This window comes from Lycorma delicatula, chromosome 1 (genome assembly GCF_047948215.1).
Source record: "Lycorma delicatula isolate Av1 chromosome 1, ASM4794821v1, whole genome shotgun sequence".
Lineage (NCBI taxonomy): Eukaryota > Metazoa > Arthropoda > Insecta > Hemiptera > Fulgoridae > Lycorma > Lycorma delicatula.
Window position 1 is genome coordinate 15,907,310 of NC_134455.1, and position 25,887 is coordinate 15,933,196.

At 30.3% G+C, this 25,887-nt stretch overlaps 1 protein-coding gene across 1 annotated transcript in view; it reads left to right on the plus strand.

The window, feature by feature from the left end:
- Positions 1 to 25,887, plus strand: part of LOC142331417 (octopamine receptor beta-1R-like) — a 222,084-nt gene that overhangs the window by 195,680 nt on the left and 517 nt on the right. The gene's annotated exons all lie outside the window — the stretch shown is intronic.

Genomic DNA, 25,887 nt, shown 5'->3' on the forward strand with positions numbered 1-25,887 from the left:
CATGGTCGAACGATGTTAATGATTCTTTTACAGTTACTTTGATTCTATATTATGATTAATTTTAGGTATAAATTCATAAAGATAATTCTATTTTTGAGTTTACAGTAGCAATTATGTACGTCGAACATAAATACATATTTAGAAAATGAACTGGATATTTTTTTTTAATACTCGAAATGAAATAATCTTTTGAAATATCAGAAATAAAGATAAATTTTATTGGTAGAAAAGTTATGTAATTTTTGTAGTCAGCTATTGATGAAGGTACTTAATATCATTGAGGTATCCATCTTGAACTGAGATATATTTTTGAATAATAAAATTATGTTTTTCTATCGTTATTACCTTAAATTTTCTTTGAGTTTCTTTACACGAAATTCAATCAAGAGTCTACCCTTTTAACTTTTCCTATAATCAAATAACAATATTGCAGAGATTTATATTATTTCTATATTTGTGGTACAGTCATTAATAAACCGGTGTTAAAATCTGTCTTAACAAAGGAAACTTTCTTCAACCGGACCCAGTAGTGTAAACAGTTGAAATCTCAGTTACTTGTACAATTAAAATCGATAGTAATGGACTTCACACTTTTGAAGAAAATAATATTTTGCATTCACTCATTCAAGATGAATTTATAAAAAATAAATAAATAAATATTTTATTTTTAATGACAAAAATCATACTTATTCTCTTACTCCTGAAAGGTTTTTTTTTTGCTGAGAATGAACTTAAAAAAGAATTTAGAAGAAAAAAATGATATTTAAAACAAACTTTTTTGGAATTTTCTATATTTAATAAACAACGACATCCTACATTTAGAAAAATCTTTTTTTTATGTTTTGCTAGCTCTGGATGCATTATAGACAAAGATTTAAGCATAAAAAATATTTGAAACTACATTTATAAGAACTATTTTAAATTTTCAATCAAGTCATCTGAAGGAAATAGGTTATTGTGGTTTAATTATCTTGGGAGTATTTAGAAAAAAAAATTCATGATATTATAATTTAAGGAAGAGAATTTTGAATGAAGTGGTTATTGAAATTTTGAACGATTCGTTTGATTGTAATTAGGTAAGTGATAAATAATGATATGCAGATATCCACATGTTAAAAAATGTTGCATATTAACACGTGCTATCGGTTCAACAGAGTATATGGAAAGGATATACAAGTCATACTATTTACATTATAAGTTAATTATTCGACACAAAAAATAATTTTTGTTTTATTGTGAAATTTACAAAGCAAAAATTAAAAAAAAATTAAGACGTGTTACAATTGTCAGATTTCAATTGAAAAATCACACACTGTAAGAAAAGACTGTTTAATATATTTTTTATTTTATTACTATTATTACTATTTTTACTGAACGTTTATAATAGCGCATTTAGCGATATTTAAAGAATTTTGTTTGCTTATTTTGGTTATCGATACTGGTGGTTTGTCAAAAGTTAAAAAGATATGCTTTCAAAAAAGAAAAGTAACTTTCTTATTATTCGTAGATTTCTAAAAGAATTAGAGATTCCTTTATAAACTTAAAGATGTTAAAGATCATTAAAGAAAAGAAATAATCCTTTTACATCATTATATTTCTATTACCGTGATAAACAATGATCTCCGATTTCAGATCTAAATATGCTAATCATCTAACCTAATTTACAAAATATTTAATATTATATTATTCTTATCCATTCCATATACTTTGTTGAACCAATTTTTTTTTTGTCTTCAGTCATTTGACTGGTTTGATGCAGCTCTCCAAGATTTCCTATCTAGTGTTATTCGTTTCATTTAAGTATACCCTCTACATCCTACATCCCTAACAATTTGTTTTACATATTCCAAACTTGGCCTGCCTTTAAAATATATTTTTCCAAATGCTTCTTTCTTCATCTATTTGCCGCAATACCCCTTCATTTGTCACTTTATCCATCCGTCTCATTTTTAACAGTCTCCTATAGCACCGCATTTCAAAAGCTTCTAATCTTTTCTTCTCAGATACTCCGATCGTCCAAGTTTCACTTCCATATAAAGCGACACTCCAAACATATACTTTCAAAAATCTTTTCCTGACATTTAAATTAATTTTTGATGTAAACAAATTATATTTCTGACTGAAGGCTCGTTTCGCTTGTGCTATTCGGCATTTATATCGCTTCTGCTTCGTCCATCTTTAGTAATTCTACTTCCAAAATAGCAAAATTCTTCTATCTCCATAATCTTTTCTCTTCCTATTTTCACATTCAGTGGTCCATCTTTGTTATTTCTCCTGCATTTCATTACTTTTGTTTTGTTCTTGTTTATTTTCATGCGATAGATCTTGCGTAGGATTTCATCTATGCAGTTCATTGTTTCTTCTAAATCCTTTTTACTCTCGGCTAGAATTACTATATCATCAGCAAATCGTAGCATCTTTATCTTTTCACCTTGTACTGTTACTCCGAATCTAAATTGTTCTTTAACATCATTAACTGCTAGTTCCATGTAAAGATTAAAAAGTAACAGAGATAGGGAACATCCTTGTCGGACTCCCTTTCTTATTACGGCTTCTTTCTTATGTTCTTCAATTATTACTGTTGCTGTTTGGTTCCTGTACATGTTAGCAATTGTTCTTCTATCTCTGTATTTGAACCCTAATTTTTTTAAAATGCTGAACATTTTATTCCAGTCTACATTATCGAATGCCTTTTCTAGGTCTATAAACTCCATGTATGTTGGTTTTTTTTTCTTTAATCTTTCTTCTATTATTAATCTGAGGCCTAAAATTGCTTCCCTTGTCCCTATACTTTTCCTGAAACCAAATTGGTCTTCTCCTAACACTTCTTCCACTCTCCTCTCAATTCTTCTGTATAGAATTCTAGTTAAGATTTTTGATGCATGACTAGTTAAACTAATTGTTCTGTATTCTTCACATTTATCTGCCCCTGCTTTCTTGTTTAACCAATAGAACGTGATAATATACAACATTATATATCACGTGGACGACCGCATATCATTGCTTATCTGTTACGTAATTACAGTCAAAGAATCAGTCAAAATTTCAATAACACCTACATTCGAAAATTTTGTTTCCTTAAGTAAAATATAAAGACTGTAGAGAAAGACTGTACATACTAATCAGGGATTACTGGTTCCTGGTTAAGCTGGATCCAGGGCACCTCCTTGATCCCCGTTGTGTTCTTTACTCTCATGGTTGTGAGAATAATACTGATAAATAGCAATTAAAAAATAAAAAACACACTTTCCTCCATTTTTCCCTGATTCTTGACCTAGAACTCTGATACACTATTGCTGTAGACGAATATTACAGTTCGAATCTGGACGTAGCGGTCTTGGTCACCAGCTAATCGATAATGATGCACTTCAGTTGTTCGAGGACCGAGATACTGTTATTCTTTTACCAATCTTTGAATAATAAGAAAGATTTCTTCTCTTTCTTGAATGCATATTTTTTAACTTTTGACAATCCAGTATCGACAACCAAAATAAGCAATCAAAACACACAAAAGATCGCTAAATTCGCTGATATAAACATTTATTACTAATAATAATAATAAAATATTAATTATTTCTTAAATTAGTTTAGATGATTAGCATATTTACTCGTAGATCTGAACTTTGAGATCTTCTTTTTAACTCGGTAAAAAAAAAAATATAATTAAGTAAAAAGATTCATTTTTTCTTTAATTATCTTTAATATATCAACCCCTATTAGGAATATCGTGATAATTCTATTTGGAGATAATGATCAAGCCTCTAAATTATATATTTGCAAGGTTTTATTAAAATATGTCCAGTAGTATTGCGCTCACAGGAACTACCCTAGATATAATTTTATCATATTCATATACATTGGATGGAAACTACTTTACATTTTTATAATTGAAATAGAACATCTCCCGGTTCTAAAAATCTTTTCCATCGCTTGTCTTTGTTGCTTTCTTGGACATTCCTTTTTTTAAATTTATCAATCAGTTTACATTCTTCATTTTTTTTCTCTTTCGTATTCTCGCTTTTTCATTATTAGATTATTTTCTAAGCATCATAACACATATAAATATAAGCGTATAATTATTTTACATAAATTCATTTACACCAATACTAAAAAGTAGTAGAATAAAAATAATCTTTCTGCAAATAAGTTCCAAAATTAAATAAATTTTTAACTTTTATGCAGTACTGAAAGTATTTGTAAGTGTTAACGCAGCACTACAGATCGCATGGTTAACACATTTAATGACGGGAGAAAAAAAGGCAAACCTTTTCATTACACTTTTAATCGTGTTAAACAAACGATTTAGCGTTTAGCACATGGATTTTAAATTTTCTATCTGGAAGATAAACATTTTACAATATATTAAATAAAATAAGTGTAAATATTCTTTCGTAATACAGTTTATCAATCATTACCAACTAATACTATTTGATTGGTTTAATTGATTATTTTAAACTACTTCCATTAGAATCGAAGGTTTATAATTTTTAACTAAGTATACTGCTTCATATTTGGTTTATTATAATATAGAAATTTGAGTATATAACTAATGTTGATAATTGAAAATACATTTATAAAACTACTATTTATTTCGTAGATATTTGAGATATCTATTTGAGATATCATATTTCGATAAGATATTTAAGAATTAAATAAAAGGGATTAAATATATACGTTGATAATATTTTTTTATATATTGGAAAGAATAATTGGATAATTATTAAATTTTCATCTTTAAGATTTTATTATGTTTTTTATTTATTTATTATTTTTTTTTTTTAATGAAAACGCTGAGATTCTAGCAATTAAATCTGCCTGAGTAAACTCATTTCAGGTTATTAACAAAAATATTGGTTTTTACTTTATGAAACAAAGGAAAAAGCTTTCACTGAAATCTAAAATTATAATCACTCTTTTAATAAAATGTATATTCAGTCAATATCCTTTCATTAGAAAAAAAATTAAATTTCTCAATTGATTATTTATTTGAGGATTTTCCCGTTGAATAATTATAGGTACCGATATTATGAATAAATAAAAAAAAATCATAACAAATATTAAATAATTTCATTTTTCACTAAAATAAAATTCATTTGTCTTTAGATAAAACTTAACGCATCAGACTTGGGTGGAATATTTTAAATAAATTATTCCGCCTTGAAAATATAATTTCTTAAATCCATCTCTGAAAAATAATCTTAATATAATTTTAACAGCCATTTTAATTTTAAAAAATATATAAATAAAATAAAAATTTGATAGAAAAACATAGAAAAATCAGTCTTTATATTTTCGTGAGGTAAGAAATATTTATACTAGCAAACAAACATATTAATCAGAAAATTAGGTTTTATTTCATATTATAAAACATTATCAAGTGGAAATATTTCTGTGTGAGCTAGTGAAGACTTGTCAAAATAATATTATACATCATAGAATATATTTATCATGTTTTTAGTTGTTATTCGATTAAATTTATTACTTTTTAAGCTTTTTAACTGTTCATAATTTTATGAAAACAGTGTATTCCACCAGAAAATAAATGAATCTCTCATCTTGTATCTAACTCCAAAATATAATGGTCCAGATTTCTATACCTCTGGGCACAAAGCAGAATAAAATATACGACAAAATGGATACCAAGTGACAGATTGATTGGAATAATTGAAAAATTGCGAATCTAATAAGATTTTTAATTTAGCGTATCTAAATAAGCACATCTGCGTAGCGATGCTTATTTAGGAAAAAAACTTTACGAAAAATAAAGAATCATTTTAATTATAATTCTGTCATTATGTTTCATCTATTTTTCTTAGTTTTTGGCGTAAGAGTTAAATAAAGTGTTTAAGTAATAATTAATTTTTAATGATCAAAAATCTTAGTTTATTCGAACTAAATGTGTTAGCATGCATGCTAACGGCACAGTATTATTGTAATTGGTTATTGATATGACGTTGAAGTCATTTCAATACTACTACTTTAGTCATTGTGAACTGAAAATCTATTATGATTATTTATAAAAATTATTTTAAATCTTTAAATAAATTCCATTCAGACATTTTATTTTAATCAGTATAAATTTCCTTCGAAAAATTGATGCATTTGCAGAGCATCCCGTGATATGAATAACCCTCTCTAAACTGGTTTCAAATTATTTAATTTTAGAGACCTTTCCCGTTAAGAAAAAAACCTTCCAATGAATTTGATAGTAATGATGAAGACTTCTATGGGAAATTTTCAGAGAGGGTGGATGCAGAAATATTCAATAAGCAATGGAATAATCTTTTTTTTGATAACCCGTTCAAAACTAGTTGCATGGGTCTTTACTAACGTTACGTGTATGATATAAACTCTCGTTTACAAGGATGGCAGAACTAATTAAAAACTTCGTTTAAGAAATACATGTTTACCGAATTTACACAAAAGAAAAACGTTTGCTTTAACTATTAAAATTTTTCCCAGTATTTAAAATTGATTAAAATGGTGATGAATTTTGTATTTAAAAGAGATGATCACTTGAGCCAGCATATTACATTTGACTGCTTATCATAGAGCTATGTAGTTCGTAGTCCCTGGAACTTCAAGATCCCAGAAAAATTGACAAATTTTATAAAATTAACTACTAGATCTTAGTGTAAGCCGATTACCAAATACGTCGAGGCTAAAAGTATCCACAAGTAATGGCCTATATTTATAAAACCAGTTGTGGTAATCTCTTAAACTTAAACCCAATAAACGGAAAATATTTCCAAGATTTGTTCTGTGTACTCTCAAGATTAACTAAATACGTAAGTGAAGGCAAGCCGATTCACAATATAATTGTAGTCAGCCGAGATGTTGATCCCAGAACAGAAGATTTAGTGCATGCTTTGGTTAGTAAAGTTTCATTCAGTTACGATGTTCAACGACATAAACGAACTGAATGAAAACTCGATTATTCTACGGTCCAATGTATTCGTCAGTGGGATACGACTTTAAGAGACTAGAAGCTTTGTTTCACAAATAAAAATCATCCAAAACTTTCAGCTTGTGACGAGACTGTGGCTCGTGTACGAGATGCAGTCACTACCTGTCATGGAAAATCGATTAGACGGTCCAGTTACTCATTAAAAATTACTCTTTTCACTGTTCGCAACACTACTCTTAAGAGTCTCCGTTTGCGAGCGTACAAGTTACAACTCTTTCATCATATTAAACCAAACGATAATCGCCTGCGATATCAGCTTCCTGCAGAGGTAATGCACTGTATGGAAAACAATCCTAATTTTCTTGATTCCTTGTTATTTAGTAACCTTTTGTACGTGCGGGATAGTTAACAGAGGCAATTGTCGAATTTGAGGTACTGAAAACAATCATTTAGTAATCGAAAATGAAAAGGACACGACAAAAATTAAAGAATGGTTAGAATTTCACAAAAAATAAAGTCGTTGATCCGTTATTATTTTTTAAGGAGCCCACCGTGTCAGGACACATGTACCTCAACATGCTTAAGAACTCTGCTGTTCCTCAGATTCCTGCAGGCTTCAGTTTCCAGCAAGAAGGTGCTTCATATTACACTTTCATCGAGATGTTACCCCGTTCTTGACAAATACTTTCCCAGGATGTTGGTTCATACAAGAAGGTCTAACTTAATGCCAATCTAGTTGTCTTAATATCACTCTTTTGGAATTTTTTGTTTGGGAATCTATTAGAAGTTGTGTGAACCAAATAAAAATTCTAAATTTGGATGATTTAAAACAGAGAATAGTTGTTGATATAATAATGCCACAGATGCTCTTAACACTTCGCAAGAGTTAGATTATCACTTAGACTCAGCCTGCCTACAAAATGTGCACATATTGAACTTGATTAAGACTTGGTAGGTTGCTGTGATTATAAAAAAATATTTCTTACGTTATATTAACTGGTTCTCTTAATATAAGATGTTGATTTTGGATACTTTTAGCCGAGACATCTTGTATATATAGAGTTCCATCTATGAAGTGGGGATGTTCAAGTATCATCAGTAAAATTTGAGAAGATTATCCACTTATGCACGCCTTTAAATACTGGTAAAGATAAAATGAATTAAAAAGAGTGGACGGAGTTCTATATTGTGTCAACAGTTTAATGAGATCAGTCTACATTGTCTTCTGGAATCTTTGATGCTTCAAACCTCAAACAATTTGTCATTGTGGTAATTGTTCGAATCAATAACTTGCCTATGTTTAATACCTCAGTGAGATGTACTAATTCTATATCTTATTTTTCCTGGTTCATAATTCAATTAAATAACAGTCATTGTTCACCCACGATAAACATAATTTAATATAATCTTTAAATTTTACGCTATAAAATATTACATTGTTGAATATGTTATGAGTTGATGAGTATATACATGATGATAGTATGAAGTGTGCAGGAAGATTGAACAATACAATAAATTAGATACATTGTTACTACAAAATATCAGCTGGTAACATAGACCAGCTGAATATAAACAAATTTACTCTTACAAATGAATAAGAAGAAAGAGACTGTTTATATATTTATTTAATTTTACAAATGATTAAGAAGAAAAAAAGACAGTCAAAAAGTCGTAACATAACTGCCCGTCAAAAAATCAACTTATTTTTTTTAATGATATTACCAATGAAAATATGACAAACAATAACATGAAAATAATAATATTCATATTAAGTTATATAAATGATCGTGTAAACAAATAAATCGTACAACTGGGAATAATAATATAGTTATAAATTTTACTAATTATGCATATTTCTTAATAGTGTAATTAAACTGGTAAATATTATAATCTATAATTTATTTTAAAATTCTATTCTCATTCCTTTTTCATATTGTAATAATTATAAATTAATAATAGTTATAAAGTATATATATATACCATATTTATATACTATAAATATGTATACCAAGTTTCTTATATACCATATTTTCTTTGTGTATATATATATAAAATCAATGATCAGAACATTTCAATTAAACCTACAATCATAAAGATCTAAGATTTCTTCTAATATGTTGTTCAAGTTTCTACTGGGGAGATGTATCCAATGGCCAGTATATAACTCATGCCACTGACAATTTATGCGTACGATTATTTCAACCTATAATCGTGTAGATCTAGGATTTCTGCCTATGTGTTCATGTGTCTACTGTGAAGATGTACCCAACTGCAAGCAACTCATTCCATTACCAGTTTAATGTGTAAATAATCCCATATAAATACATTAAATAATAAATAAATCTTGGGAAATATATTCCTCATACAAGCAATTAATAAATTAACTCTTGTGTCTTAATGCACCACAATAATATATCAATAAATAAAAACTATAATGTATATGTATATGTTGTATGTGCAGGTATGAAGTATACATTTCATTATGTATGTAGTATAGTAACTAGTCTGTAGATTGTTTAGAAGTGTAAAAGCAATATGAATGTGAAATCACAAATAAATTAATATAAATGTGCAGATTGGGTTAAAAATAGTAATACAATATTTATGAACATATTGACAATAATATTATGAGACAACAAACCAAATGATATTATAATAACAATAAATTAAATGAACATTAGACTGGTAATAGGCATAATTTATACACAGGTATCTTAAATTGACAATTAACAGTACGTACATAAAAAATCCTTACTATGTTGTCAGAACCCAGTTAAACCTTGGTGACAATTCTACGTTTCCAATGCTGGGTGAAGAATTTTTGTTTGTCATTAATAATATGTCTCCAACACATAGGTTCCAGGAAGGAAAATGCCATTTATTGTAATTAGATACATAATTTTATAATATTTGCATTTATATGTAAAATTAGGGGATGTTTAATATGGTAAATTAATACATAGTGTTGTAATCTGCCTCCTACGTGAAGTAAAACCTAAATTATCCAAAAATGTATCGAGTGATATAAATTTTCTTTGATTCGCTTTGTGAAGAAATTTAAAACAGAAACAATATGTCCAAATTAAACTATGTAGAGATGAAAATCTTTATGTGTAATCGAATACAGGAGTACATACAAATGGTGTTGATATAGTTCTGCGATTTTTCTATTAAATATTCAGAATTCATATTACAATTTTTAAAACTAATATTGTGATTATTTGGCCAATAGCATGATTGTAAAAGTCAAAAAGGGCCATGCCACCAAAGTGAGATATAAAGTAATTTATTTGGAGTACAACCTCCAGACAGTAAGTCAGCTGGATTTTAGGAGATTTGTCATAAAGCCAATTAGCATTTGAAGTATTTTGTTGAATCTCAGAATTTCTATTACTGATAAATACTTTCCAATTAAATGATTGTCCATGAATCCAATATAATGCTATTTTAGAATCTGTATATAAATGCATTTCATGAAAATATACATTTAAGACATTAATACCAAACGACTAAGTAGTAAACAACCACAAAGTTCAAGTCTTTGCAATATTAATTTTTTTAAAAGAGCTAATTTTGATTTAAAACAAAGCAGATTAGATGAGATTAAATGGTTAGCGAATAAATTTTGTATATAAATGCAACAGCCATAGTCCTTTGTGGATGTGTCGGAAAATCCATGTATTTGAACTGAATTAAGCTTATTGCCATTGTTAGGTTTTATGGATCAAATTATTTTAATTGACTAAATTGAATGCAACTGATTTTACAACTTTAGCCATTGTGTTAATACTGTGTTGGGTAATGTTTCGTCCCAATTAATTAATTTTATAGATACCACAGAAATTGCATAAAATATTTATAGGAAAATAGAATAGGACCTATGAGTCCTAAAGGATCAAACACAGCTAGTACAATAGAAAGAATTTATTTTTAATAAGAATTTTAGAATGATTTGAATGAGTAATTTAGAAAAGTATTGTATCTAGAATTATTCCTAAAGTACGTAAATTCTGTTCCTGATTTGATGGAACGGAAGAATTGTGATTAGAAGAAGAAATGAAGTGATTATTTGAGAAAAATTTATGGAGTGGAAATACATAATGTTGTAATAATTTAGAAATAACAATTTTTAGTTGAATAATTTCATTGGCCTTACTTGCTAATGGAAAATAATTTCCATTTTCATTTGAATTAAACTTCTTGTGGTTAAATATGGTTCACAAGGGGTTCCATACCCCTTGTAAATAGTCCATATCCCAGTTCGTAATGCTAAATGTTTTATCTCACGATCTAGAGAATCACGCCAAAGAATCCGTTGTAAATTGGAATAGCTAGGTTTAACCTGTCGATACATTTTTGGTATGTTAGAAGTAACGACGTAATTATAGATTCTGAATTTAAGCATGATGGAAAATAAATTATGTTTCACTACAGGTCTGACTAAGAAAGTATCATTGAGGGATAAGCCATTAGTTGTTTTAGCTGAACCGTCTAAAACAATTCGTATTTAACTTGCCACACTCTAAGGCTTAAATACTGGATAATGAAGTAAATAGTACACGTTTGATTTGTTAGTTAGCAAATCATCGGAGTTGAGTTAGGACATGTGACCCAGTTTTAAATACTCCTGAATGAAAGCGGAGTAGTTTTTTTTTTTAGGTTAGAATTATTAATTAGATTTCTTTCTAGAAATAAGAATCTATTCTTAGCAGTAACAAAAGAATCGTTTAGTTAAATGTTATTAGATTTGCGTAGTAATGATACGATAAATCTACCTTGAATGTTTCAAGTAGGTTTAGATTGAAAATGTTTTTCACATGTGCCTCCATTAATTGAAAGATTAGTGTTAATTTCTTCAATTTTCCAAAATTTCTTGACTATAATTGAAAGATTTGTGTTTCTATTACGAATAAGAAAGGATGCAACATTATTATTTCCCTTAACGTCAATAGGAAGGCAACCAATGAGTATGTATTCTAACTTGATTCCCTGAATAATAGGGTATCTGGAGTTTTGAATGAAATCCCAGGGAAGATAAGATTCAAATAGAATTGAGCTCCAATAAGGATGTCAATGCTATTTGTTATTTTTAAATTGGGATGTGCTACAAAAATATTATAAGGTAGTTTGAAATGAGAAATAACAATTGTGGATGATGGAAGACTGTCAGTAATGTCTGATAAAACAGCACATTGCAATTCGAATGAAAAATTCTTATATCGAGAGTGCAATGGAAGTGTACCGCCGTATTCAAATTGAGACAATGAGTTATTTATGCCTAAAATGGGAGATTGTTTTTAATAAGTTTAAGTTCTAATTTTCGGGCAAATTTATACGTGCAAATATTTTCCTGTCTGCCAGAATCTAATAAGATTTTACATGAATGAGTATTACTAAACGTATCATTGCTGTTACGTATAACAGTTGTTAAATTACATTTTTGTTTGATTGTAGTTTAAATGAACAATAGATATTAATTTCAGACTTTTTGCATTCAAATTTAGAATCATTAATATTATCTATATGAATGAGAGTATTGTGTTTTTCATCACAACCCTTAAACAGATTATTTTAATAACATTCCTTAATATAATGACTTTTACGCAAACAAATAAAACAACAATTATTTTGCCCCAAAAAGACTCTTCGTTCATCGAAGGACAAATTTAAAAATATTTTACAATGTTGTAAATGACGATTTAAATTACAAAACAACCATTGCCCATTAAGTTAACTTTTAAATAACTAATGAGATTATTTCCTTTGTATTGTTTATTTACATTTAAGGTAAAGCGTTTGGTAGAAGATTTGACTAAATTTTTGTAACTCTGGCCTTTTTCGATGATTCCTCTATTCACTGTCGTGTTTGAAGTTTTTACATTGATATTCTCATACGTATTACTATTACGTACTCAGATCATTTGTGTGACTACATAGTCCAATTAAAAATTTTCCGTTTTTTTCACTCGTGAGAGTCAAAAATAGATCATCCCATTAAAAAAATAAAACATTGTATTGACCTTGAAATAAGCTACAGTCAAGGTCAAACTCAATGTCATAAAATGACCCCATTTCAATGAAATGTCCCCCATCAGTCTGAGTAACTTTTGTTTATATAATTTTTTATGTTGTACTTTATTTACGAAACACTCGCTCGGGGTGATTATAATGATACACCCTAAAAAGAGATCCAAGGTGACCATATATTTCAATGTAAAATTTTATACTTTTTTTCTTTTACAAAGAATAATTAATCAACCAAAAAAAAAAAAAAAAATAGTGAAACGAATTAAATAACCAACAAAAATAAGTGGCGAAATGAAATAAAGATTATGAAGATGAACAACACTATAGGATAGCTGACTTGCCTGAAATTTTGCTGTTTCTCGCTGTTATACAAGAGGTTACCCGCAAGCCAGTATACAGATTTATTGTCTTATTTTATATGTTATACCACATGGCCCAATCTCCTCTCAAACAGTTGGCAATCTCAGGCATTCCTGTATTTCTATGTTTTTTGCAAACCACGACGCTACAGATATATTTTCTCAATAGTTTGTTTATGAATCGGTCGACTTCAATGTTACTCTCACCTGTCGTGCCATATAGTTGGATTCCGTAGGTCCAAATCTGTTTCAGAACCATTGAGTACAGCAGTTGCTTGTTAGGTGATGATAGTTGAGACCCTTGCCTAGCAACCATTCAATCCCCCTGAACTTAAGATTAAGTTACATCCTTTACTCGCTGATATGAATTTTCCACTATTTCCCTGACATGAATACCTAGAACTGCATCTAGATCAGTCATCTAAATGTAGACAGTGATCAAAATTCGGGCCTAGGTATCGAATGCTGTTAGCATGCGGGATGAAAACACCATCCGCAGGCAGTTAGTAACTCCCCCTCACCACAAACCTAATATATATAGATTTATCCGGATTAACCTTCCTCTTTCAATTAGTTAGCCATTCATTAATTAGATCCAATAAAGTTTGAAGTTTAGCAGAAGATACGATAGGGTCAAACATCCACTGCCAGAAACGTAGTTTTATACACAAACGAAGCAACTGTGGTGTCCTCTGGAGTCGGTAGGTAATGAAGACCGAGTATGTACTGGCTCCACAAGTGAGCCTTGAGAAACAGCAAACCCAGTATCAAAGAATTCAGACAAGTCTTGAGTGTACTTAATCTGGGAAAAATTTCTTCCAGGTAGCTGTTTAGGGTCAATTAATACGGTTCAGAAAGGTTCCTTTTCAATTTATAGAGTTGGCCAAGAAACTGGACATTATCAAATGCCTTTTGGACATAAAAACATACAGCCGCGAAATACACCTTCTCTTTTAGGGACTTGCTGATATCATTGACAATCTTGTGTGGTTTTTCGATTTATGAGTGACTACGTCTGAAGCCCTTCGTCTGGATTCGATCTTCCACCTAATCGGCCATTGCCGAAGAAGTAATCTTTCACATACCCTCTATAGAATAGGTGCCAGGCTTATCGGCTTGAATGAAGCTTGAATTATGGCTTGGCTTAAGCGGGTTCGGGATCATTACCGTCTACGACACCTTCCGTTCTGTCGGAAAGTTCGTAGTTCGAAAAACGCTATTAAAGATATGTGAAAAATACGGGATGGCCTCAGATACAAGCACAAAAAGCATTTATTAGTTATCAAATCGTATCCGAAGCTTTCTTTTAATTCCCTTCTCTCCTGCTCAGAGAAGATATTTCACATTTCAATTTAATGGGCGTGTACAGAACTTTCTACAAATTGCAAGTCTAGTGGAAGAGCTGAATGTTAGATAAATATTTTTACAACTACATTTAAAATATTTTAAATAAAATTTTGAAAACTTGTGTTATTACAAGCTAATAAACTTTGCAAGAGATTACAATTAATGACAGAGTATTCCATTCAATTAACCAATAATACGTTCTAGTTGTCAAAAATAGCTATTTAAAAAAAATATTGTGATATCGCGCTTTCTTTAAAAGGGGTTTTCTGAAGAATAACATTTTCATAATCAAAATCCTGTAACCACTTCCCGGAAATTATTTTCCTTAAAGTACTATTACTGAGTTGGGCAAAAAATCTTCTCATTACTTTATGACATGAGTATATCATCAATCTTTATATAAATTGTATCAAAACGTCTGCACTGATATACAAAACAGATTATACGATCAAATAGATAAAAAAATTTTAAAAAACCTAACAATTTATTACGAAATTTCGCACAGTTTTTTTTAAATTTTGCATTCACTGATAGGTTTCGATGACTAAGTAATCCAAGATCTTTAAATTATAACTTTCAAATCACTCAAAACTGTAGTTGGTATTTTTGATCAATTGCATTTAGCTTCCTGCGGTTGATGTTAGTTAGCTTGTGATTTAAATATTTTTTTATTCCCTCAGTATCATCTGCTTCCTGCTTTGATGGTTTTTCATATTTTATTTTTGTTGAATCTTTTTAAATCAATATCTCTTGTCTATCAAACCCTACCGAAGTAGCAAGGAATTACTTTGCAACTCAATAAATTTACACAGAAATGATTCACTTAGATTGGTGAGAAGGAGATTTTCTTTTAGAGATTTTGCGTGCAAGAAAATTCTCTTACATTGAAATGAAAAAGGTAAGGCTTTAAAAAATATTTACGTCGTTTCTGTTGGGCTTTATTAAAATCATCATAATAAAAGTCCTTATAAAAATTCTGTACAAATTCAAAGTTGTAAAGATCATTTTTGAAGCTTTGTTATTTATCTAATTTTAAATAATTTAATCCTACGCTTAAAGATAATTTTTATCACTTTTTAATTCACCATTTTATATTTAAACAATTTATTATTTATTTTAATGGTTTTTGTTTAGTTTCATATATCTATCTATTCATGTATTTTTCAGTGAAATGGGATACTTTAAATGAAAATTCTTCGCTACTTTGTAAGAAATAGAGAAGCTTAAAATAATAACTTCTTTGAATAACACTTTCCATGATATAAATTATTCAGTAGATATAAGTAACAAAACAAATAGTAATTGCTATTTCTTTCTTTCGTTATTATTATTGTTTTAGTTCTTAATATTATTCTTATGGTTATTTAGAAGAAATGTAAATTTAAATTAAAGTTTATTTACGTTATAAAACAATTATTTTGATTTAAAACCATCTTTATCCTGAACTAAAAGATATTTAACTTTGTAAAAGTTTCTAGTTTTTCTTATAATAATATCCTACAATAGTTTCGAATAACAGAGTAAAATAAATATTTTAATTCTCTATTGTTTGGTAATCTGTTTATAGAGAATGTTGAGGAAAATTTTATTTGTACCTTTCAATGGAAAGGCATTATTCTATTTCAACCGCGTCACTAGGGTTGGCAGTTACTTATTTCTATTAACCTAGCTACTTCCGTTTAATTAACTTCAGATAAACAAATCCCATTTGTTTCGATTCAAGCTGTTATTATAATATTAATTCTCACACCGGCTACAAAATCATTAGAGCCACTTAAATAATTTTGTTTTATACTGAAATATTTCATTTCGATTAGCTTAAATAAATATTGCTACATTTAATAAAAGATAAGTGGAATAAAAAAACAAGAAAGGATATATTCATATTTATTATTATAAGTATGGGAAAAATATAATCCTTCTTCCATATTGTAATACTTCAATAATTTTAAAATACGAGAGTAAAAATTAGAATAACGCTTCCTTTTTATAAATTAATACCTAAATAAAATAGTTTTAATAGAAAGCAATTTCTTATAAAATATATCAAATAAATGCTTAGGAACAATGAGAAAAATAAACATTTATAATAGGGTAATATATTTTAAGAAATTTCCTTTTACTAAGGAAAATTTGAGTAAGATGAAAAGAATTGAAAATTTATAAGGAATTAAAACTCGTGAAAAATGTTTTTTTGACGTTCAGTTTAAATGAGATGTAAAATAAGAGCCTTATAATGAAATAATTTTTTTTTTAATAAAATTAAAATTAATTGTAGGTTGTGAATTCACTTTCCGAGTATAATACGGCTAACATTTCTTGTATTTTTGTTTTAACTGTCTGCGTAGTAATCAGTTGGAGTTATATATAAGTTTTCATTCAGTTTTCAGTTTCTCAGTTTTCATTAACTGGCCTCTATTGAAAAGTAAATTAAATAATCGTTTATGAAACTCTTTCTAACTTAAGTGTAATCATAAATCTTCTTATTAAACATACTACTTTATTTCAAGATAACAATTTATAAGGAAGGAGAAATAAATTAAGTCACGAACAAACTGAATTAATGAGTAACCCTCCCAAAAACAAAATCATAACCGAATAAAATATATGATGGATTTTATGATATAATAAAGTAATCCTTTAATTAATATACTCTGTTTTCAAGCTGCAGTGAAGTTACTGTGGTGAGAAGAATATTTTTCCATAATATAGATTCTTTTTTGACTACAAATTAAACAATTTTAGTAATGTACACAAAAGTGTAGTGTATTTAAATATTTAGCTTTTATTTGTATAAATAGTTCCAAAAATCAATCATTTAAATATTGAATGTTTTATTAGGTAGATATCGTAAGAAAGCAACCTATTGTAATAGGTATCATGGTTCGACTTCCGGAAAATTTCGACATATCTTCGTGTTTCACATCCCCTAGACCTCAAACCACCGTCATCCCAACCCCGTAGGGAAAGACACCCGTATAATGACGTTCCGGTCGCCACACCACTCCTCATGATTCTAGCCCTGCTGGACTTTAACGTGAATCGTCTATCGTCCTCTGACTTTTTACATCTCATAGTGATAAGCCTAGCCTTGTTGGGTTGGGATGCCACCGATGTAAATGCCTCAGTAGACATTTGCATCGGTGATTTGTTAACTCAGCTTTTGCCTTCGCTGTACGCCTCATCCGGACATCTTGAATAACCTTCATTGTATCCCTCTGAACTAGCTAACCGAGTTTGCGGAAGCACGAACCCCGCGCCTATTTCTACTTAAATTGAGCCAATTTCGTGAAAATATCGTAATACGAGGCAAATTAAACAAAACATACCAACAAAAAGGTTGATCGCAACAACGAAATTTAGTCCTAAAATCTCTTACTGAACTCAACTTTAGTTCATACCCCAGACTTAGGTTAACAGACTTCCTATTCCCACTCAGCTCCATCGCAGAGTCCCGCGTGAAATTCACCTCAAAAACCATCGTCGAGATGCCGCTACACCTCACGGCTGCATGGGAACCATGCCCTCGACAGTGCAGTCACCATTCCACCAACAGCTTATACAATTCAATCACCTCAAATCTAACTAACAGTGGCTTGCCGCTAAAGCGCCTACCTTCGACCAATCAATCAATCAATCACGTTAAGAGCGTAGCTTTATATGAAAATGAAACTTGGACGATCGAGTACTTGAGAAGAAAAGATTTGAAACTTTTGAAATGCGGTGATATAAGGTAATATTAAAAATCAGATGGGTGGATAAAGTTACAAATGAAGAGGCCGTTGAGGCAAATTGATGAAGAAAGAAGTATTTGGAGAAATCTAGCTAAAATAAGAGACATACTTTTATGTCACATCTTACAACATCCTGGAATAGTCTCTTTGATATTGGAGGGACAGGTAGATGGGAAAAATTGTGCAGGCAGGCAACGTTTGGAATATGGAAAATACATTGTTAGGAATGTAGGATGTAGGGAGTATTCTAAAATGGAACGATTAGCACTAGATAGTAAATCTTGGTCAGCTGCATCATACCAGTCAAATGACTGAATATAAAAACAATAAATACTAGTTTGTAAAAATAAAAGCATCCGATTAAGGATTATAATGTGCCATGCAGTGTGATTTAAGTTAGTAATCTGGGATTCTTAGAATTTTTTTTTTTTTTTAATTTAATCCAAGCTGGGAATCAAATTGAGTTCTTAATTCAGCAGCCAAACATAATAATCTCATTCGAGACAAGCCTCTTATTTAGCTTTTTTTAGTCCAATGATAAAGAGACGTTGTCCTTAGTTACTATATTAGTTAATGTTACACATAATTTACACTGCAAACTGTGTAAATAATTCTTTTCTTTCAGTACATAGCTAAAATACAAAAATCTATTTATTTCTAAAATAATTGATTTAAGAAAAATATATACAGAGTGTGCCGGGAGGATTCTATTAAAATTCATACGTGTCTTTCTCTAATTAAGATAATGAAAAAAGTTTAGTTCATATACAAATCCTTTTCAAAATCCTTTTGGGTCCCAAAACGCTTCGTTAGCGAATTACGACTAGTAAATATTTCGCTCCGCTTTCTGCTTCTCCGCTGAAATGAAACCCTACTGAAATTCTGGGAAGGTATATTAAGGGGAAAATTTAGTGGTTTCTTATCGTTTCTGATTTGAAAAAGTTTTAAAAATCGCTCAAAGAACTGTATCACCATTATTTTCTACGAAATAGGGTGGTCAAAAACCATAAGAATTTACTAAAATCGTCCTTAATTTACCTACCCAGAATTTTAGTAGGGCTTTATTTCAGCGGTGGAATAGAAATCGGAACAAAATATTTCACTAGCCGTAACTCGCTAAAGAAGCGTTTTGGATCCATGTTTATATGATTTTTTTAAATTATTTTAATAAGAAAAATAAGCCTATGTAGGTTAGAAGAATCCTCCTGGGACACTCTGTATTTATTTTACACATATAATTATTATGAGTAATTCTCTAATATCTTTAATATCTCCAATATCTTTAATAGTTTGTGCTAAGAATCAACGTTTTCTAATGTGGCCGTATTAATTTTCGATTTTAGTAAACTCTAGCCAGTAGAAGATTGTTAAGAGTTACCCGTATTGTGGAGTTATAAGAAATGCAAATGGGATACAATTATCAATATACTAAAATAATAAATTCAAATTAAAGTAAAATATGCAATATTTAAATATACAAAAAAATACAAATTTAATAAAAGCAAAAAGTCTTCCATTAAATTTAGAAATTCGATTTTATAAATTTTGGGTAAATCATTAAAGAACAGGGAATAAATACAAATATAATAATAAATATGCTTATTTATTTATATAAATACTTCGTTCTATTATAATTTATATTGAATTATGTGTTTAACTTACTTGATGATAAACCAGCTCTAATAATCATTCGCTTGAATTAGTATCTTACATATTTTATGTTTTTTTATTCTAATATAAATTAAGACGAGGAAAGTTTTATTGATAAAATATTATCAAATGTTCTTGTGAAGGATTTTATTATGAGGTTGGAGTTCTATTTCCACCTGCTGTAAGTGCAATATCGTGTCAAATGCCATTGAGAGAAACAGACAGTTGTACCAACAACATGTCTTGCGTTTTGCAAAACGCTGGGAATCCCACAGGAGATTTCACGATTTCATTAAAGTTGAAAACAACTAAAAACAAGCTAAAATATTTTACAAACGTGAGAGTACAAATTTTCTGTTATTTACACACCTTGTTTTTTATTTAATCTATACAGATTTTCAGTTTTTATAATTAGTTTGATTTTTAGTACTACTCAGATTTCCAAATTCATACTAGTTCTGCAATTATTATTTTACAGTGTATTAGAATAGCTAATTTATTTCCTTACAAAAAGTGAACATTAATTTTTATATTAAACATTATGTTTATACTTAAACAAGTAAACAAATAAGAGTTAATATACTCTTATTTGCAATTTTAATCGATGAAACATTTTTGTACTAAAATTCCATTTCTAATTTAAATATTAGGTTATATATCGTAAAATGTAGGCACACGTTTCAGGTTATATCCTCACAAAATTGTATTGCTAAACACCGTGGTATGAGAAGTATCTAAATTCATTGAATTAGTGGAAGTTTACGCTTAAATGAAATTTTGGTTTTATTTCGTTATCCAGCAATTATTTAACCCAGAAACAACAGGTTCACACATCAATTCTAGTTTATTGATGTCGAATAAAATTTTGTAGGATATGAAACATACTAAGCACGACTGTATATTGTCCGATCAGAAATAGTATGGATCACCTGTTGCTACAATTGAATATTAACAAGGTTGTTGAGTGGGCTAACCGCAATTGTATGCCCTTGAATTTTCGGAAGACCAAACATTTGACTTTGTCTCGTAAGACGTCGAGCTCTGTTTTCAGCTATAGGATTGGTACGCACGTTATTGTTGCTGAGACATTGGTTGAGGACCTCGGGGTTTTATTTGACGCGAAGTTGTATTTTCACGAATATGTTGCTCGGATTGTCAGTAAAGCACGCCGGGACCTTGGTCTTGTCCTTTGGATTTGTGGACGGTTTAGCAATATTTCCACTTGTAACCTGCTGTACAAGTCTTTAGTGAGGAGTCGCTTGGAGTACTCGACCGTGGTGTGGAATAGTACACGACGTTTTGCCTCTGATCTGGTTGAGGGTGTTCAGGATAGGTTCTTGAACTGGATGCGTTTTAAGTTTGGAGATTGTTTTGTTGGTGCTAATAGAGAGGATATGTTGAGGCAATTAGGCCTTTCCAGGTTATCTGATAGAAGAACGTACTTTGACTTGGTTTTCTTTTATAAAGCTCTGCACAACAGACTTCCGACGCGTTATCATGTTGTCTTGCGGAACCAGGCCAGGTCAGTGAGGTCTTTTAGGCAATTTGTAACGCCGGTTGGTTCCACCGTGTCTCCGATTGAGCGTTGTACCAGTGTTGCAGTGGAGTTCCAGGATAAGCTAAGCTTTTGGGAAGATGAGGCAACCTTCGTCAAAAATTTGAGAGGGTTACGTGGCGATGGATCATTGTCCTTGGTGTGATGCTCACTTTCTTGATTTTGAAATTATTGTTGTTTTTTTTAAGGATTATTGCTTATAACTTGTTTTATTTGGAATGTATTAGTAATGTTGTCTTTTTGTTTTTGGATGTTTTCATCTATGTGTTTTTATTATCACTCCGTAGCTACCGTTTTTAAAGTTCTAATTATTTTTTTGTATTTGACTGCATAATTGTTATTATTATTATTATTGTGTTTTGAATATTGTATTTTTAATTTATATGTGGGTGTTCTTTTGCGACTTTATGTGATATTGTGTGGCATACAAAGGTTTTGTAACTGTTCTGTTACACAATTATAAAATAAAATAAAAAATAAAATAAAAATAAATTATTACAGTTCCATTATCCTAAGATGACTCATTCATAACCTATTATTGTTACTGATAACGACAAGCCTGTGGTGTGGAAAATCCGTATCTCCCTAATTATGCGTTCTAACTCATATATACATATTTACTCAATTCCAATGTAATTTATGAAAATTTCTTCATATTTATTATTAAATTTATTGTATAAGAAATACTGTTAAAAAATAGATTTTTTTTTTAAATATTACGTATCTTTTTCATTATCTGTCTTGTTTGTGTTTTTCATCTTACTTGTTTATGTACATAGGAAAAACTTCCATCATCGTTATTAGATACCGTTCGTGAATTAAGCTCAGTAGAATAATAACCACTTTTTGTAAATGGATAAGAATTTTGTATTTCTAATAATATATTTCGTTAAAAAAATAAAATCAGCATGTTCAGATTGTATTTTAACGTATGAAATCTCTACCCAATATTCCTGTTTTAAAACACTTGATACTTTCTTACTTTCTGCTCAATGTATATATTTCTTTAGCTTAAAATTTCTTTATTTAAAATCGGTAATGAGTAAGGAACCCAAAGTAAATCGAATTACAAAAAGCATGTAACGGGCTTTAAACGAACATCCTCAATAAAACGTACGTATACGTAAAGATATAAATAATTTTTTTACATTTATATATATATACATAAACAAATTCACACTGAATAAGATCATATAGGTACAAGAATTCACAAACTAATAAAATACAAATAAAAAGAATTTATAACATCATTATCATTTGGTAAAATAAAACAAATATTAACATAACAAGATAATTGAGATGAATGAAGGAGACTAAGCTCCTCAACGAGGCATAGAAAGATGTTCATCACATATGTGATAATATATTAATACTTAGGCAGAACAGATAATGAAGTAAAAGAAGAGATATATAACTTATGGCAGAAAAGATGGCTGGATGCAGGGGTAGCTAATTGGACTAGATTATTAATACCTGACATATTAATATGGACAAGTAGGCGTCACGGTGAAATGGATTATTATGTTACACAATTTTTAACAGGGCATGGTTGTTTCAATGCATATCTTCATAAAATTGCCAAAAGAGATCAGCCTATGTGTATGTACTGTGTAGAACAAGATGATGTTGAGCATATCATTTTGAGGTGCCACAAATGGCAGGAGTTAAGGCAGTATGCAGGTGTTAGAAGGAAAACGCCGAAGGAAACAGTCGATTATATGCTTGATAGTGAGGTAAAATGGAAAAAGGTTGCTGATTACATAAGAACAGTTTTAAAGCAAAAGAGCATAGATGAAAGAAATATGGGGTACTAGTTTGTTAGGTGGGGCGGACAGCCTCAGCAATGAGAGCCAGCAGGCTGAGGTGTGCTGGTTTCAATGATCTGCTGAGGAATCCTTGGGTGTGTTTGGTAGGAATAAAAAAAAACAAATGATCCATGGGCCACGCCACGGCATTGAGGTATGGTGTGGTGCGGTGCCATAAAGGAGAAAAATGAAAGAAACCTCAAAATAGCCACCGGTTAGCCCGACCTGCCATGCCGGTACGTGGGGAGGGCTAATTAGAGTAACGGACACTCCCCTGGGTGGCGTAATACCATCAAGTCGGTCCGGCCCAGGGGAGTAGAGGGGAAAAAAAAACATATGTGTACCATACCTCCTCCGCAGGCGGGAGATGGGCAACTGTTCGAAATTTTGATCCGGTGCATTATGATCACCGTTCCGCTCCGGTACTGGCCCGGCTCGAAACCGCAAACCAAACACCTCGGCCTCTCGACCTCTTCACATTCTCTACATGGCTGCCATAAAAGTCTATCACAAGACTCATGTAGACGTTTCAGTTGCTGGTCATCCTCGCTATTGTCTAGGAGATTAACTGCTAGAAAGTTTATATGATTATCTAACCGCTATATATAACTTATATCGAACCATTTGACATCTTTGCGAACAAAAGATAATTCTAGGTAGTTGTGAATTTCTTCGTTCCGTGCGAACCGTGGTGCCTCTGCAATGGATCTCGTAAACGTATTCTGGTAGCATTGTATAACCACAATTGTTGTTCTTGCTGTATATATATATATATATATATATATATATATATATATATATTTATGTATTATTATTATTATTTTTTTTTTTTTATTATACTTTTACATTTTTTTATTAGTTTCCAATTGATTAATAAAAAAATAAAATAAAATACAATTTCAATTACATATTATGAATTTTTCCATCTCTTCATAATCAACAAAAAGCGGATTCATTAGACGTCGTCGTTTAGACGCTCTAAACATATAACACATCATACTAAATAGTTTGGCCTCTGTCAGCATGCCACGAATAGAAATGCCTCGACAGATATTTCCATCAGTGTACTTTCATAACTTACTATCGCCTTCATGTCGACTTTTCCAACCACGACAACCATAAATAACTAATTTCAATTATCAAATTAACCGATTCGCGGAAGCACGATCCCCGCGCCTTCCTCTAACACTGGAAGGTTTCTTACTAAAACTCTTCCATATCTACCTTCAATTAAACTATGCACTCGGATCATTACATTATTGAGTTCATAAACACCAAAAATACGATCCTCATACCAAAAAAAAACAAATGTTCATTACAGCAACGATAATTTTATCTAAAAATTCAATTTACTCTAACTCCTCTTGATTAAGTTAAATATCAAGAAAAAAATTCGCAAATTTAATAAGCTTTTAATAAAGAGATACCGTATGTGTCTCTGTAGTCCGCTTTAGAAAGCGTTGTTAATGTCTACATCCTCCCACACTGCATTTCCATCACAGTATTCACCACACATACATTCACATCCTAATAGCAAATATCTCGGCTTATTTGGAATCGATGCCAAAACGCCTATCTTGGCGAACTAATGAGAAAGGAAGGCCCCTCTAGCCGCCCGGGTTGTTATTCTAACTAAACATATGTGAAAGCATCAGACCCCCTCAGTCATTCTTCATAGGGCTAAGAATCTAAGGAATTCATCAACTATATTCTATTCTCTTTTGGTTTTTCAATTAATTTGCAGATCAAAACCAATATCGAACCTCAAAAGCTCTTTAACTACTTTGGTTCGTTAAGCTTTGTACCTGGAGGAGACATAAAAGACATGGCGCACATCATCTAGGAACACTATGAACACTGAATTAATCAAAAAAAATCTGGCTAACTTATCTCGAAAAGCGCCATGACCAGAAAGAAACTGTGTAATATGTCGATTGGAGGAAACCCACCTAACAACTTCGACACTTCCCATATCAGGAAAAATACCACCCGTGTATCAGCTAACGGACGATTCAGTCCACTTGATCTGCCATAAATAGAAACGCTGGACGTATATTTCCATTATATATTTATTATATATTATACGACGTATTATATATTATATTTTTATTGTTTAAAATGAGCTATTAAGTCTGAGATAAAACACGATGTTTACCTCAGCCGTAGTTGAGATCAGCTCAAACATATCTGGTGACAATTCGGCAATATTTGAATGCAATTTTAACTTTTAAACCGAAGTACAGCATTAATTTTACAGGTTTTACTCTAAATTCTATAAGTAGGCGGTATTAGCTACACTCGTATGAAAAAGATCGAAGATATTTTTCAATTTGTTTGAACGATACTCCGACAAGGCCGTAGATTGATTCACTACATTTTTTTTTTGATAAACTAACAATGTACATACATTTGTATAGTTTATTGATCCATAATAACTTCTTGGTTGTATAAGAATTTTCTTATAAAAATCTGAAAAAGGATGAAATCTAGTAGATAATAAATG